General features: G+C 39.9%; 1 pseudogene; it reads left to right on the forward strand.

The window, feature by feature from the left end:
• The first annotated feature begins 575 nt into the window (after positions 1 to 575).
• Positions 576 to 1,512, forward strand: LOC100943959 (annotated as a pseudogene).
• Positions 1,513 to 17,466: the final 15,954 nt, after the last annotated feature.

Raw genomic sequence — 17,466 nt, forward strand, 5'->3', positions numbered from 1 at the left:
CCACCAAAGGAAAAGCCGAACTTACCTAATTCCTAAAAAACAGTCTCCAACTTTTTCATGCCTGAGCTAATTTCCCTAGGTAACCTTACCTGAGCAGATTGTGTGGCTGAGTCCCCATTAATAATACAGATGTCTCTCCTTTCAAAACAAGTATCCTACCATGTCAAATTTCCCCATGCATACCCTCTGGTTCAGGTGATTTTTGGTGACTTCTATACATGTTCTCAAGTGGTCTCAGGATAACAGCTATACTATACAGGTCCTTTGTGAGAATAAGAAAAATGTCCTCTTCTCCATAATTATTTAATGGAAGTCATATTTTCTCCCAAGAACACAGGCCTGAGCCAGAGGATATTCTAAGGAAAATAAAATGCAGGAGCCATTCTGCCATCATTTAAACAGAAAATGCAACTGATGTCACTAGCACATGGGCTGGCTGCTGCTTTCCACCTGGCGAGTGAATCCAGCACTTCTAGCTTCTTTCTGTGCCGGCTGTCCACTGGCCTCAGTGGCTGGATCCAGAGGCCCTCGTGTCACAGGCTCTGTGACACGTTGATGCCAGCTGAGCGGCACAGAAACAGAAGTGGGCTATGGATCCAAGAAATAATGCATGGACTGATGATGATTTCAAGTTTGGCCAGAGAATGCTGGAGAAGATGAGGTGGTCTAAAGGAAAGAGTTTAGGGGCTCAGGAGCAAGGAGCCACAGATCACATTAAAGTTCAAATTAAAAATAGCCACCTGGGACTTGGAGCTACAGTCAATAATGAAGAACTCTGGATTGCACATCATGATGATTTCAACCAGCTTCTGTCTGAACTAAACACTTGCCATGGGCAAGAAACAGCAGACACCTCAAACAACAAGAAAATGAAATCTTTTAGCGTTGAGGAAAAGTCCAAAATTTCCAAAAACTGCGTTCATTATATGAAATTCACAAAAGGGAAAGGATCTTTCCTCATTGAGTAAAACAAATCTTGACTGCATTTTGGGGAAAAGACAGAGTAAGAAGACTCTTGAGGACGATTCCAGCCCCTCCACTCCAGATGAGAAGGAAACCTCCACCACAACAAGCAGTGCCTTCACCATCCAGGAGTATTTCTCCAAGTGCATGGCAGAGCTGAATAGCAAGCCCCAGGTCACAGCTCCAGGGCCTGATGTTTCAGATACCTAGGTGGAACCGAGGAAAGAAAGGAAAAGAAACAAAGACGTATCACGGGGAAGATATGGAGAGCTAACACCCACGTTGGTGAGGAAAAGCATGAGGAACAAGAAAGCCAGGAGCAGGTGCATGGGGCCAAGAGAAGAAGGCTGCAGGGAGGCAGCAGTCCAGATGCCCCATTGGGAGGAGAATTCAGATGTTCCTGCTGAGGCTGTAGAGAAATACGATGACCAGCACTGGATCCCGAAGCCCCAGAAAAGGAGAGAGAAGAAAAAGCTGCAAAAGCCAGTAGAAGGAGTGGACGTTATGTTAGCCAAAATACCAGTGAAAAAGAAGAAAGGCTCCAAATGAATTCTCTTCAGCCAGTGGTCTCTTCTGACTACTCAGCTGTCAGGGCACTGCCAGGCAGATGGCTTTGGCCTGAAGTCAAAGCAGAGTTAACCCCAGAGAGTTTGGGCACATCTTTTAACATGCCTGTGGATTGTCAAGTGTTACCCTCTCACCACATTTCCCCAATTTATATTCCCAGGAGAACTTTTCATCATGTCCTAAATCATAGCTTTCATAAACAAAATTTTTTTGTAAAAAAAACCAAAAAACAAACAAACAAAAACAGAAAATGCACTTGACCAAATGAACCTAACAGACAGTTTGTGACTATTTTATTTAACTGCTGGATGATACACATGTTTATTGGCACATGAAATGTTGTCCAGGATAGACCATATATTAGGCCACAAAATGAGTTTCAATGAGTTTTAAAAATTTATTTCAATAGATTTAGGGGATATAAATGTTATTTTTTACATACGTGAATTGTATAGTGGTGAAATTTGAGCTTTTAGTGTACCTATCACTCAAATAGCATACATTTTAGAAAGTAGATACATTTTTCTCTCCCTCTTGCTCTCCCTTATGAGTCTCCAATGTTTATTATGTCATTCTCTATGACCATACACACCCATAGTTTAGCTCCCGTATATAAGTGAGAACATGTAATATTTGGTTTCATATTTCTGAGTTACTTTGCTTAGGATAATGTCTCCAGTTCCATCCAAGTTGCTGCAAAACACTTTTTTATGGCCAAGTATTTCATGGTGTGTGTATGTGTGTGTATCATATATTTTTATCCATTTATTAGATGACAGGTAGTTGATTCTATATCTTTGCAATTGTGAATTGTGCTGCAACAAACATATGAATGCAAGTGTCTTTGTATATAGTAACTTCTTTTCCTTTGGGAAACCCCCTATGTCAAATGTATCAAGGCCTTAGGAAGGGCAGACCACGTGCATTCCTTTGTTGGGGTAAAGGGTTAGTGCCTAAGGTGAAGGCACCTCTAGCACAAGAGGTGATGAGATCCCCAATGGTGAGCTTTTGTGTTGGGACAATATTATGTGGGAAGTGGAACTGAGGTCCCTTTTTATTTATTTATTCATTTTTTGAGGCAGAGCCTCAAGCTGTTGCCCTGGGTAGAGTGCTGTGACATCACAGCTCACAGCAACCTCCAACCTCTGGGCTCAAGTGATTCTCTTGCCTCTGCCTCCCAAGTAGCTGGGACTACAGGAGCCCACCACAATGCCTGGATATTTTTTGGTTGTAGTTGTCATTGTTGTTTGGCAGCCCAGGCTGGATTCAAACCCACCAACTCTGGTGTATGTGGATGGCACCTTAGCCACTTGAACTAAAGGCGCCAAGCCGGAGGTCCCTTTTTAAGTGGATACCCTTTTGGATTGATATGTGTCATATTTTTGTTACTCTCTGGTAATATAACAACACTGAGCCACTTGTAATAAGCAAATGCAATTCTGGGCCTGGGATTTGGGCACATAAATACCTTTTCTGTCAAATGGCTTTGTGATGTTCATGTTACTGCCATAATTAGACCAAAGTGACAGAACCTGAATAGCATAGTCAAGCCCTCAAAAAAGAGGCATATGACGGTATTAGCCACCAATAATTCAAGACTTTGCCCAGTAGGGTGGTGACATGTACTGTTAGCTAGGTTTCGATTCATATGGCCTGATTTGAGTACAATGTTAAAGGGTGTTTTAGGGTGTTGTTTATTAATCAAATATCTCTGGCTGAGGTTGGGGCACCAGCATTAGCCTTCAGAACACCATATAATTTGGCCAATTAATATGAACCTTTTAACTCTGTTCACCTGGCAATGGACAAGCCAGTGACATCTTTGGGCTGCTGAGCTACCATTTTCAAATCCAATTGTATGTGGCCCCCACCTTTTGTCATGCTTGGTGGAAAAAATTGGCTTCCTTAGAGGCTATAGGCTTCCAGATTACAAACCATAAAAATATCCAGACCTATGGTATCCTGATTAGCAGGAAACATTCTTAGTGTATAGCACGCATGAGAGAGTTTATTTATTTTTTTTGTCTGATTTGATTTTCCAATATTGTTATCATCAAGGAGGACTTGACTTGGTTTCATTATTGTATTTTTTTGAGACAGAGTCTCACTTTCCAACCCTGGTAGAGTGCCATGGCACCTCACAGCAACCTCAGACTGCTGGGCTCAAAAGATTCTCTTGCCTCAACCTGCCAAGTAGCTGGGACTACAGATGCCTGCCATGATGCCTGGCTTTTTTTTGAGGTGGGGTCTCACTCTTGCTCAGGCTGGTCTCTAATTCATGAGCTCAAGTGATCCACCCACCTGGGCCTCCCATAGTGCTGAGATTACAGGCATGAGCCATGGCATTCGGCCCTGGATTCATCATTGTAGAACATAAGTATTGATTTCATTGTTATCTCCAAATGTGATATTTTATTTTCTTTACTTTTTTTGTGTGCATGAGTGTGTGTGTTTCATTTCAGATTAACATGAAGGTACATGGATTAGGTTACATAGTTTGCATTGGTAAGGTTAAAATCTGAGTTTTGTTCTTCACCCAGGAAGCGTGCCATAAACCTATGCAATGTACCCCTTAGATGGGGATCTACTCAACACTTTTGACCCCTCCTCCAGTTAAATTTAGTTTTTCAATTTTTTTTTAATTTTCTATATTTATTTTAAATTCACATGAGGGTACAAATGATTAGGTTATATTGTTTACATTTATTAGGTAAAGTTCAAGTTGTACTTGAGCCCTTCACTTAGGAGGTTGTACTGTATATCCTTACATTGTACACATTAGGTAAGAGATTTCCATTTCCTCTACCCTTTTCCTTCTCTCTCCACCCCAATTTAATTATGTTTTTCTCTCCCATAAGTGTGTAGTTGTGTATCTATTGGTCTCATATTAGTATTGAGTAAATTGGATAGTTGCATTTCCGTTCTTGTGATACTTTACTAAAAATAATGTTCTTCACTTCCATCCATATTAATACAAAAGGTTTAAAGTCTCCATCTTTTTAGGGCTGAATAGTATTCCATGGTATACACATACCACAGTTTATTAATCCATTCTTGGGTTGATGGGCACTTGGGTTGTTTCAACATCTTAGTGATTGTGAATTGAACTGCAATGAACATTCTACAACAAATGTTCATAGGCAAATGATTTTTTTTTCTTCTGGGTAGATACCTAATACTGGGACTCTAGGATCAAATGGAAAGTTTACTGTTAACCTTATGAATATTCTCCATACTTATTCCCATTGGATCTGTTTTCAGTTTTAGTCCCACCAACAGTTTAAATGTCCCTTCCCTCAACTTTCACAGCAGCATCTGCAGCTTTGGGACTTCGTGATGTGGACTATTCTCCCAGGGGTTAGAAAATACCTAAAGGTGGTTTTGATTTGTATTTCTCTGATGATTAGGGGCAATAAGCATTTTTCCACATTTTTGTTGATAAAGGAGCTAAGGAAATTTCACTCCAAAATATGATTCATTGGTATAAAAAATATTTTAAATTAAAAGGCCATTTCTGATCAGAAAGCACTGGCATCTCTATAAAATCTGAGTAACCTGATTTATAATCAGAAAAGACTGCTGGCCTCCTTATCACATGCAAATAGATGTAGCTCCAAGGTCATTTAAAGCACAATGCCTATCTCTTGGATGTTTCCAACCATCTATACTCTCCCCCTTTTGTAAACACTTGCTACCAGTTTCTCTCCCCTCTTCCTTCTAAAAGGCATCTGTTAAAGTCACCAACTATCATTGAGACTTGGGTAATCATTCTTGTGGTTCTCCCATGTGCATGGTATTTGGAAATACCTTTCTCTCATTAATCTACCATAATTGTGAGTTGATCTTTCAGCAAACCAGATCAAGGGGAAAAGGCAGGTTCTGCCTTAATCACTTTAGTTTTGCTTAATCAGCAGGATGTCAAAACCAGTCTACTTTCCTGAAAGCTGCAATGGAAGGATCGTAACCCCAACACCAGCCGGCAGGTGGTGAGATATTTTACTTACCAGTTGGGCTCTCAGTTTTCCTCTCTGTGGGCTCTGGTTGAGAAGGTAAAAGATCTTTATCCTTTCCATATTTTAAGATTAAGAAGAGAAATGTTTTTGTTGGTGATTGTCTTATAAAGTGACTCTGGTGTTAATATATATTTAGGTACTTTGTGGTATCTGAATATTCATATTGTTTGGTTCTGTCTTCTCCCAGAAATAGCTTTTATTCTTATTGTTGTTCGCTTGTTTTTGTTTTGTATGAGGTTTCCTTCTCATCCTGTTTACATCTCTGAGTTTGACTTTGTGACTGAGTAGGAACTCTCTCCTCAGTCTCCACCATCTGGAGGGCGTGTTTTGTTTTCTCAGGAACACATCAGCCGATCTGGAAAGACCGGGAGTCCCGGACACATAAGATTCTAAGCAGCACACTGTGTGTTCCCTTTGGGAATCTTGGAAATGGCCTTTTCTATGAAGAGGCATTGGGTCTTATAAAGATGCATTGAATTAAGTTGTTTTTAGAATAAATATACCATAGAAAATTCTAACTATAAATGACCAGAAGATGGATCCTTTGAACTAGAAAAAATCCTTAATTTAAAGAAAATTTTAGAGAGCTTTCATCCCAAGCAATTGCCTTATTTACTTATACAAAGATCAGATTGAAAAAAAAAACAAAAATGAACATTAGTATTGTAACTAGCCTTACAACTCCCCTAAAACAAACAAACAAAACAGATAAGCAGAAATCTTAATTAGAACAAAAGTTAAGATCTGTCTTTACCTTAAATACCCCTCCAACATATCCTCTCTATCCTCAATTACCTGTCCCTGATCCCCTAGAAGATTTTTTTAGACAATAGGCAGGATCCTGGCTCCCCCCTTCAAAAGACAAAATGATAGTGCGGCTGCCCCTGTCTATATCCATGTTTTTACCATATCTGTGACCCCATTTGCCCCATCTGTGATGTGGTTTGTCCAAGGGAAAGAAATAAAAAACACACATGGGAAGCCCACCCAGTTGGGAGCTATGCTAAAGTATTTTAAGAACGGGTTTACAGGAGACTGTGTGCTAACTATGTCTCTGGGAAGACTGAGAACTTTTTGTGAATGAGAATAACTTATTCTCAGATGATTGTGGTACCCCTTGAGGTAAACTTAATTTTAAACCTATTATTAAAGTTCAAATGTTCAAAGATTATAAAACTGCCACCTCCATGATATTTCTAAATTTGCTGGATTCTACTGTAAGCTTATATTCTTGAATGTAAGCCTCTGAATTCTGGGAGGGCATGTTCCCCGTACTTAGGCCACCAACTACAGGGCACAATCTAGCCCACATGGTCTCTTCTCTGCTCCAACTTTGCCCCCTAGCTATTCTAAGAGAAACTGAATGTTCTGATTTCCTGTTTTTGCCTTAAACTCTATGCCTAGCAAATGAATTAGAGACACAGTTCCTGTCTTTGGGGCAATCTTTGATACCATGTGGCCATATGAGACTTCAGGGAACAATGAAAAGACATCAGAAAAGATGCCTGTGTTGTAGTTTTTTTTAGGGGAATTTCCTTCTTCAGTAAGTCCTTAGTCTCGGGGATTTGAAAAGTGAGTCCATGAGATACAGATCAGTGATAAAATGAGATTTTGTTGAACAGAGGGGCATGCAGAAGGAGTGGGGAGCACCAGAGCTTCTGGCAAGGAGGAGGAACTCCAAGTCAGAGGTCTCCTGTATGTGCCCTTTTGTCTAGGGGTAAATATTGGCCATAGGGAAATTTTAGCCAAAATTTTGTAGAATACACTTATAAACTTAATGAGTATATTAGCAAATAAATAAATTCAGTCCCTCCCCTATGGCAAGGTTGTTAGGTCTTTGTAGGTTTTTTCTTTTCCCACAGGGGCAAGGATTTAGATGTGTACTCCCTACTCAAGGTAGAACTGCCCAGGGGTGTTTCAGGCAGTTTTGTTCATAACCTCACTAGAGTCTTGGGGGAATGGCCTAGAAAGAACAGCCTGTTTGCGCTCCCTCCCCCCAAATGGGGAGTCCTTATCCACCCCTGAGTGGGAAAAAAACTGTATCAAATTTATATTCCATAAAATGTCTCTCATGTGTAAAATTTAATAATTTAGTTGTTTAGATTGTTTGAGAAACTGAATCTTTCTTAAAAAAAAAATAAAAGAAAGATTCTTGCCTTTTAACCCTTCTAATTATCAGTTCAGCCAAGTGAATAATTAACTTCATAGTAAACTGTGATCCTGTTTTGTGAAAAGTGGTTTCTTTTAATAGTAAGAAAAATTAAACAGAAAGGAAAATGGCATTGTGTAAGAAATAGATCTTCTGTGGTAAATTTTGTCCTGAAACAGAATGGTTATTTAGGAGCATGAAAAGCAGGGGGGAAAAAATGTTTGTAGATTGTGCAGGTTAAATGAAGCTCATAAAAGGAAATTTGTAAAGAAATTTACATGTGACCAGTAAACATATAGATTATGTATACATTAATGCATTTATGGGGTGCATTGTGCTGATTTCATATACAATTTAGAGTGCTTACATCAAACTACTTAATATATCTCTCACCTCATTTACTTAATTATTGTGTTAAGACATCTATACTCTGTATTTAATAGATCAGACATGTACCCTTGCTTTATGCACCATAGGTGTTGTCCCACCATTTACCCTTCCTCCATCAGACCTCCACCCTCCCCACCCATCCCCACTCTTCCCTCCTTCATCCTGGGCCATAGTAGTAATCTATCCTTCATATGAAAGTGTGAGTGATTGTAAATTGGTTTCATAATAGTACTGAGTACATTGGATATTTTTTCTTCCATTCTTGAGATGCTTTACTAAGTAGGATATGTTCCAGCTCCAACCATGTAAACATAAACTCTCCATGTTTTTTAAGGCTGCATAATATTCCATGGTATAAACATACCACAATTTATTAATCCATTCATGGGTTGATGGACACTTGGGCTTCTTCCATGACTTGGCTTATGGACTGAGCTAAGATTTTAAAGAGATTAGTTAAAGCATAAATGGTAATTCCTAATGTGGATCATAACCAATTAATATGACTCAACAATTTTTGAAAATCATTCAAAGTGGAAAGAGAATATAGTCTAATATTGACATGTTGAGGGGATATTTTTGTTTCTGTTAGTTTGTATCCAAATAGTTATGGGAAGATGTAGTTTGAATTTTTTCTGGGGATATTTGAAGGCCATATGATTTTAATACCAAAATGGCATGTTGAAATATCTCTTGAAGGATTGCTAAACTTTGATGTGCAAACAAAATATCATCCATATAGTGAATGATATAGGCTGAAAGAAATTTCTTTCTTATTTGTTGTAGCAGTTGATCAACAAAATGCTAACACAAGATGGGGGTATTTAACATGCCTTGTAGCAAGCCTTCCACTGAAACTATTGGTAAGGTTGCTGTTGATTATAAGAGGGGACAGAAAATGCAAAATGAACTCTATGCTCAGGGTGCAAGTATATAGTGAAGAAGCAATATTTTAAATCAATTACATATAAATGCCATTTAGAAGGAATCATAGATGGAAGTGGCAAACCTGGTTGTAAAGGTCCCATAGGAACAATTGTTTCATTAACCTTATGGAGATCAGTTAGCAGTCTCCATATACATGATTTCTTTTTTATTACAAAAATTGGACAATTTGAAGATCTAGTAGAAGGTTCAATATGTTGTTGTTCTAATTAATCTTGTATCATTACTTGTAATGCATCCAGTTTTTCATTAGTTATCAGACACTGCTCAACCCCCACTGGTTTGTTGCGCTTCCAAGATAATTTTAGAGCATATTTTGGGGCAGTGGCCTTTAGGCTAAATTTGACATCTGAAAAGAAGTATTCATGGATGATATAGAAACTATAGTTTTCCATTGTTGGAACAAGTCTCTTCCCCACCAATTAATGAATACATCAGCTATGTAAGGCTGAATTTGAGCAATTTGATTATCTGGTCTGGAACAGGACAAAACTAGAGTACTTTGGAAGAACAAAGCTAGAGTACTTTGGAAGACTGAATTTAAAGTTCTGATACCAGTAAAGGTGACATCAACTATTTGCTTTAGCAATTCCTTAGGCCATTGTTTTAAAGCTATGACAGACACATCAGCACCATTATCTAACAGGCCAGTAAAGGATTTATCTTTTAAGATGAGTGTTAATTGAGGTCTGTTTTGATTAATGGCTCTTTGCCAGAATATACTGCCTGTGCTGCCAAAGTCACCAGTGTGTTTCTTATCTGTGGTTTGTAATTTGATATAAGGCAAATGTAATAACTGAGCAATCCTTTGTCTGGCTAAAATTTGTGTTGGCTGATCTACCAAAATCATAATTTGTATTTCTCCCAATAAATCATTATCAATTACACCCATGTGTAATGCACACCATGAGATGTTGAGCTACTTCTGACTAATAATAAACCCACTGAATCTGGAGGTATTGGGCTGCATATGCCTGTTTTTAGCCATTTTGCTCCCATGTTAGGAAGCAATAAAACATTATCACAGACTGGAAGATCTAAAGTGGCACTTCTTGGGGTGGTGTGTAAAGGGGATTGGAAGGGTTTAAGTTGGTGAGTGGGTACATCCCTGGGCCCTGGGTTGGGCCTGATAGTTTTCTTGCTAGAGAGATGTTCCAACCTTATCAAATTGAGAGTGGCATTCATTTGTCCAATGAAATCATTTTTTACAACTAGGAAAAATGCCTGGAGGCTTGCATCCACCCTGTCTTTGTTGGTTATCAATAGTAAAGTTTCTTTTTATTGCTGTCATTGTTACTCTTCCCTTTGCAGGACTCCTTCTTGACATGGCCTAATTTCCCACAATTGTGACATCAGATAAAATTTGATATGAATACTTCCTTCAAAGTGGCAGTAAGAAGATTAGCATTGTATGGTTCAGTTCCTACATCTGAACATGCCCTTATATATTCTTCTAAAGGGGCATTCTGTACCCTTAAAGGATGTAAAATGTTTTGACACTCTGTATTGGCATTTTCAAAAGCTAAGTTTTGAAAAGCATATCTCTAAGTTCGGATTGTGCCACAGCCTTATTGACTGAAGTTTTCAGTCATGCCAAGAAATCAGTATAAGGCTCATTCCCTGACTGAATTACCTTAATAAAAGATTTGAAAATATCTCTGGGAGCCTGGACTTTCTCTCATGCTCTAAGGCAGCATAAGCTGGTTTGTACTATGGCTACAACATCATATTGTAATTATTGTGGTATTCTCATCCATTGTCCAGACCCAGTGAGTGGTTCTGATGTTATAGGAATATTTCTTTGCTGTCTGTCTACTCATTAAATCAGCCTCTTCTTTCCATCAGGTTTTCAATTGTAAATATTGCCCTTATTCTAAAATTGCTCTGGCTATCATATCCCAATCATATGGAATAAGATGTTGCTCTTGTGCCAGTCCTTGTAATACGCCTCTAGAAAAAGGAGACTGTGTGCCATACTGAGTTACAACCTGTTTTAAATCCTTTAAAATTTTAAAGGTAATCATGTGATGGTCATACTGTTGTCCCTCTTGAGGGTATTGTGGACTGGGTGGAACATCAGTCACAAAAACAGGAAAAAGTCCTAAAGTGTCCTCAAAAGTAAAATCTCCTGTTTTCTTGCCTTCTAGTAAAGCCTTCAAGATGGATGTTGTAGAGGAATTATTTGTACATGGAGGCACTATAGGCACTGTTGGTGGAGTAGTATTTTTCATACTTAGATCATTTAATAGATCTTCTAATTGTTCAATTTGAGCTGCCATAATGGTAACAGAGGTGCCTTCTTCCTTTTTTATATGATATCTATCTAACTCTTCCTTTAAGGAGGAATCAGAAGGGTTTTTATAAGATCTCTGATCTTTATTCTTTGAAGTTACATTTTCTTTGTCCCCTAGTTTCTTATTAATATGTAGAGGAGAAGGCATGGGATCAGTAGGCTAATATCCTCTGAGAGATTTTCCTTGCTTTTTATTATCTTCCTCTGAGTGAGTTTTATGCACTATAACATTCCCTTCCTCATCAACGTCTGACTGTAGAGGTTGCAGAGCTAAAGTAATTAAGTTACATAGGGATCCTACCTCTAATGGTATCATATCCCCCAACTAATGAGCTCTATGGAGAGCTCTCACAACTTGTTTCCAAAGCTTACATTAAGAACAGCCCTTCCTGTGGGTTGAAATAATAACAGTTTCTTAACATGTTTAAATAATTCTTCAAAACCTTTTTGTTTCACTTTCACTCTGGTCAACTTTAATAACATCTTTAAAAGCCAGAGATATTGTGATTCAATGGACAGGGAATTACCCATTGCTTCCCCATAATCTCTCTCTTGTGTTTGCCAAAGGTTTCATTTATCCCGAGTGTTATTTCCCCTTCAGTCCAAGGCCTGGTCCAGATCCTGCTGACTGTGCCAGATGTCCTGACCACATAAATGATTACACAAGACATGGTACAAGCTGTAAGATGTGAGGCTAACCATAGGTGCAAGATAGCCCTCAGCACTTCTTGCAGAGTCCTTTTATCGAGAAAATACATAATGGGCAGAAAGAGTACCAAGCAAAAGACAATGTGGGGGCTGCATGCTCAGGGAAATTAGGTGCCAAGAGAGTATGTGCTCAAGGAAATAATCTCTAAAAGTGCCGACAGAGTATGTACTTAAGGAAATGATCTCCAAAAAGATTATATGCAATTTCCTTCACTAATTCTTCAAGAAACTGCCATAAAATGCTTTATGCTTAACATCAGCCTTACTACTGCAGGACTGATCTTTGCTCCTCCAGGATTACTGAGTTACTTGGCAACTTGCCTCCAAGTGATAAGAGATTTACAGGCTTGCCAGGAGAATATCTTATTCTCAGCAATTCCTCAGATGAGTTATGAGATTGATGGCTATTATTGTATGATTTTTCAATCCTCTACATGTTATTGTAAATATGACACTCAATGCTCTGTATAATAGAATACAAAATTCTGGGATGAAAATTGTCTTGTTTAAGAAAGTTAACAGTAGATGAACACCCTCTTCTGTCTTGAAAAGTTCCAGATGAAAAGTCGGTTGCCACCCTGATAGTTTTTGTTCTTGTTGTTAAGGAATTGTTTGCACTTGGCCATTTGCAGAGTTTTCTCTTTCATTTTACTTTGGCCAAGTTAACTACAATATGTCTAAGAGATGCTTTGTTTGAATTGATTCATCCTAAGGTTCTGAAACTCTCTAGTATCTGAATATCTAGATCTCTTGCAATGCTTGAGAAATTCTCTGCCGTGGTGTCTTGAAATATAACTTCTGTGCTTTTACGACTCTCTCCTCCTTCAGGAATCTCTATGATGCAAATATTTTTGCACCAGGTACAGTCCTATATCTCTCTCAGAGATAACATTATTTTCACTCTCTTCTTTGGATGACTGATTTAGTTCAAAAGTCTAAACTTTGAATTCTAAGATTCTTTCCTGTCTATGTTCTACTCTATTGCTGAGACTCACTTCTGTGTTTTGAACATCCTTGAATGCCTCTTTCAATTCCTTAAGCTCTACTGTATTCTTCTTAAGTATGTCCATATTTTTGGTGACTTTGTCTTTAATTTCACTGAATTCTTCAGACAGCTTTTGAACTTCTTTTTAGATTTCGTTTCCATTTTCTTCTCAATTCCATTTATCTTATTTGCTATCCATATTCTGAATTCTATTCTTGTTATTTCAACAATTTCTCTGTTGAGAAATTTCTTGGAGGGGTTAACCTGCTCTGATTTTTCATGTTGGTTGGGTTCTTCTGTTGATTCCTCCCCATGTGTATTTTCAATTTATTTATATATGTATTTATTTTACTTTTTAAGCTGGATTGTTAGACTGTCCCTAAATAATTATTGAGAGATAATCTAATTTGGTCTCTTAGGCAGCACGCCCAGAGACCTGTTCGGAAACTATAACTTGTGAGGTGAGATCTGATCCAGAGGCTCCACGATATGGAGCTTGCCCCTCCCTTATACCACTGACTGTTCACATGAACTGTAGCTTACACCTGTGACCTTTCCCTCACACAGTCCAAAATCTCCCTTTCAATTCTGCAGCATGTAAGAGTCAATGCATGTAAGAGACACTGGGTTCTGGCCTCCCTCTCTCCAAGTTGTACAGGATCAGGTTGGGGGCTGGACCTCTAGGTGTTGCTCCTAGGCAGAGGCAGCTCCTGTTAGCAAGCTAAATTGTCCCTGCCCAAATATCAGTCCTGCCCTTAACTGAATTTAAGAGTCATGGTTTTCACCAAAGTCCCAACTGTAATAATTTCTAACCTCTGAAGCTCCTACCCATGGCTGGAGAAAGAGAATCAACAAGTACCCAACTGTCCTAGTCCAAGTTCCCACCCCACCTATGTTGTCCCATGCTCAAATATTAAAAGCCACAGTTTTTGCTGAAATCCTGACTGCTACCCACTGGCAATACCTCAGCCACTATTCTGGCTGGAGGAGGGAAATCTGTGATCTGTCATCTGCTTTCTGAACCTTCCAAGGGTGGGGTAATGTGAGATAATGCCTGTCTCTCCCAAAGTTGGCAGGAGGGGATATTGGGGCTAAACTCCCAGGAGCAGCTCACAAGCCACGGATGGCAAACAGAGCCACTCCAGCTGGCAAGGAAAGATTCCCTCAGCAGGACGAGACCCAGGAAGGAACCCACTTTGCCAAGGTCAGTGAAGCCAAGCCACAATCTCCTCCCACAGGGTGGGGCATGGGGGAGGCACAATCAGATCACCTGGACACATAGTGCAGAGTTCCCACCAGACACATGTTGGGAGGTTGAACCTTTCTGCCTTTTCTCTCATGGCCAGCTAAGGATGGTGTCAGAGAAAGTGGCCTCTGTAACCCATGCTTTTTTGTTATTTGGGGTCTAGGTAGGAACCAAAGTTCCTTCATCATTCTAGTGTCTGGAGTGGGTTAATCCCACTAGACTGCCTGGGATGAGCTAGCACTCTGACTCATGGTGGAGAAGGGGGGATGGGAATCTCCCTCTGTAGGAGCCCGTCTTTCAGGGAAACAAAGAAGGAGGGATAGTCTGTGGGCACAGGGCAGTTAAAGCCAAAATCTACTTCTTCTGCTAGGTAAGATGGAGACTCAGAGATGGAAATTCCTAAGTGTGGGAACATTCAGATTTCATGGCACTTTCCCATGGGGTGAGAGATCTTGTGTTTGCTGATCACAGAGAGTATGCAGGTAGCCCCCCAGTTGAGGGAGGGTCCCACTTACCCTTTTATTTCTAACTGGGCTCCTTTAGTATGATCCTTTCTGTAACAGTCCTCTGTTCTCGTCCTTCTGCTGTCTTGTCTTTATCCTTTGTCTCAGTGGAGATGATGCGCACCTTTATTTCTTCTTCTTGTGCTCAATTTCAACTACTTTGAGTTCTCTTCAGTCCAATTTTTCTCCTTCTGGATGGAGCTTTTGACAAAGCTGCCTCTAATTGGCCATCTTGCCCTATCCTCCCCACTACTTGAATGTATTTTTTTCTCTCATATAGTTGTTCACCAACTCATTCCAATTTAGTATTATGTACATGTGATGTTTCTTTTTCCAGTCTTGTGTACTTTGCTTAGGAGAATGTTCTCCAAATTCATCCATGTTGTTACAAAATCTTCCTGTTTTTTGTGGCAGAATGATTTTCCATGTATACATATACATCAATTTATTAATGCAGTCATGTGCTGAAGGTCACTTGGGTTGTTTACATGTTTTTTCACTTGTGAATTATGCTGAAATAAACATTTGAGGGCAACTGCTCTTATGGTAAAATGTCTTTTTTTCTTTGGGGTAGATACCTAGTAATGGGACTGCAGGATCAAATGGTAGGCCTACTTTTAGTTCTTTGAGTAATCTCCATGCTTTCCAAAGGGGCTGTAGTAGTTTGCAATCTCACCAACAGCACGTGATTGTTGCCTCCTCTCCACACCCACATCAGCCTTTGTTGCTTTGTGACCTTACAATATGGGTCATTCTCACAAGGGTTAGGCAATATCTCAAACTGATTGCATTTTTCCGATGTGTTTATTGGCCATTTGTCTGTCCTCATGAGAAAAGTTTCTGGCCTTGTCTCCTGTCCAGTCTTTTTTATCAAATCATAACTGTGTACATTAATGCATTTATGGGCTACAATGTGCTGATTTTGATATTCAATGTGGAAAGCTTACATCAAACTTATTAACATAACCATCACCTCACTTACTTATTTGTTCTGGTAAGAAATTTGTACTCTACTCCTACTAGTTTTAAAATTTCCTTTGCATTATGCACATTAGATGAGATCCCACCAAATACCCTCCCTCCTCGGGGGCTCCCTCTTCCCCTCCCCTTTCACTCCTCATCCTTCCTTCTTTCTAGACTATAGTTCTATTTTATCATTCAGATGAATGTGTAAGTGATTATATATTGGTTTCATTAAAGTATTGAGTACATTGGATACCACACTGAATGTGCCCAATCTCATCCTGCTCAGTTTTTAATGGGATTGTTCACACTTTTCTTGTTGATTTTCTTGACTTCTTTGTAGTGTCTGGTTATCAGCTCCTTGTCAGATTCAGAGCATGCAAATATCCTTTTCCCATTCTGGATATTGTCCCTTTCCTTTATTGGTTGTGTCCTTAGCTGTGCAAAACCTTTTTAACTTGATCAGGTCCCATTTATTTGTTTTAGTTGTTGCTGCAATTGCCAACGGAATCTTCTTCATGAATTATTTCTCTAGGCTGATAAGAGCTTTCAGCAGCAGGAGGCTAGGGTGAGGGGCATCATAGGCTGGGAGGGCTGGGGAGCTCCTCCCCCAACAGCATCCTGGCTCCTGAACCCAGTTGAGGTGCCCACTGCACCCATAGGAACACCAAGCCAGGAGAGTGCCTCTATCCTGCCTGAGGAACCCCTCTCTGAGTGACTGCATGAAATTCAGGCTTCTACCTCTGCCCCTTCCCTGTTAACCAGCCCTGGCACTTGTTCCCCTCCTGTGGGGAGGGAGGGGGTGGTTCTGCCACCAGACTACAAGGGCAGCCTCAGACAGACAGACCACTAGAGTTCATGCCCAGATTGCAACACCTGTTTGTGTAGTTTCTCTTTGTGTCTCTTGGAATCTTCAAGGTCCAGGCCTCTCCACCTTAATTTTTTTTACTAAAGGGAAATGGAAGGGCATTTTGGTGATTTTTGAGACAGTATTGCAGTCTAGACCTGGAGGCTTGAGGCCATGGGGAAAGGAGAGAATGTCCAGGCCTTAAGTGTCACAGAGCAATGTGATTCTGGATGGCCAGGGATGGGAAAGTGTGATAATTTGGTGGTGGTGTGCATGTGGCATGGGGAAAGGAGGCTGGAGGACGATGGTCCACAACCTGGGCTCACAATTCCAGCCTGTAGAGGAATGAGGACCCTGGAGGGAGGATGAGGTCCCAGAAGAAAGAAACTTGTCCTCACGTGAGGGAGGGGCCCTCAGGTAAAAGAGAGGGGTCTACAAGGGAAGGAAGGACCCCCAGGAAAGGAGAGAGGCCCCATATGATTGAGACGTGACCTTGGTGAAGGAGAAAAGGTTCCTTGGTGAGCCATCTCCCTCCCCAATGCTGATGACCTCAGGGAAGCCCTAGGCATTGTGCTCACAGGAGGAAGTTGTTATCTGCTCATTGGAGGTGAATGATGACAGGAATTCTCTGAACCAAACAGCTTTAAAGAATGGAAAAGGCTTATAATTGGGTTATAGCTTTCATATGAAAGCTATAAATTGGTTTCATAGTAGAATTGAGTACATTGGGTACTTTTTCTTCCATTCTTGAGATACTTTGCTAAGAAGGGGAAAGAGGAGAGGGAGGGTAGGGTAGGAGGTAGAATGGGTGGAGGAAGGGTAATCAGTGGGACCACACCTATCGTGCATTTTACAAGGGTATATGTTAAATTTACTAAATGTAGAATATAAATG

This window comes from Otolemur garnettii, unplaced genomic scaffold (assembly GCF_000181295.1).
Source record: "Otolemur garnettii isolate 467f Iridium unplaced genomic scaffold, OtoGar3 scaffold00366, whole genome shotgun sequence".
Lineage (NCBI taxonomy): Eukaryota > Metazoa > Chordata > Mammalia > Primates > Galagidae > Otolemur > Otolemur garnettii.